This window comes from Orycteropus afer, unplaced genomic scaffold, assembly GCF_000298275.1.
Source record: "Orycteropus afer afer isolate SDZICR_OR568_19922 unplaced genomic scaffold, OryAfe1.0 scaffold00710, whole genome shotgun sequence".
Lineage (NCBI taxonomy): Eukaryota > Metazoa > Chordata > Mammalia > Tubulidentata > Orycteropodidae > Orycteropus > Orycteropus afer.
Genome location: NW_006922297.1, coordinates 991,423 through 992,212, shown reverse-complemented (window position 1 = coordinate 992,212; position 790 = coordinate 991,423).

Sequence of the window (790 nt, the reverse complement as noted above, 5' to 3'; positions counted from 1 at the left end):
CTTCTGTGTTTCTCATGAGTCCTCTCCATCTCTGCCAGTCAGGTGAGTTCATTTCTTTTTCCCAGTTGTTTAATCTGTTCTTTTTCTCCACTTTCACTAAGTCTGATTCTTTATCTTCTTAGTTGCTCCTAACTCCAGTATCATTATTTCTATCTGCTTTACCTTGTTATTCAGAGATTAAGTTTGTAGAGGGAACAAATGTGTAGGTTATAGGTACGATGCCATCTTCTGTTTTTTTTTTTTCTCCCCGACTATCTTAATAGTTTCTTTTTTTCTTTTTTAGTAGTGTGTTAGTTTCCATATATTTGTGTTATTTTATTTCTTTATTTTTATTATTCTTTCTATTATTGAGGTCTAGCACCACAACTTTAGTCAAAGAAAATACTTTTTATGATTTCTATTTTTTCTTAATTTATTAAGGTTTGCTTTGTAACCTAACATATGATCTATTCTGGAGTCGGTTTCATGAGTATTGGAAAAGAATGTGTATTGTGCTGCTGTTGAGTGGTGTGTTCTATAAAACATCTGTTAGGTCTAGTTGGTTAATAGTGTTATTCAGGTATTCCATAGCTTTCTTGATTTTCTTCCTTGTTGTTCTATCTATTGTCAACTGTGGTATATTGTAGAACTGTCTATTTCTCTCAATAGTTCTGTTAGAGTTTGCTTTATAATTTTTGGAGCACTGGTAATGCGTGCATAAATACTTATTGTTATGTCTTCTTGGTGTGTTGCCCATTTTATCATTGTTGTTGTGTTGTTATGTGACATTGAGTCAGACCCGACTCATAGC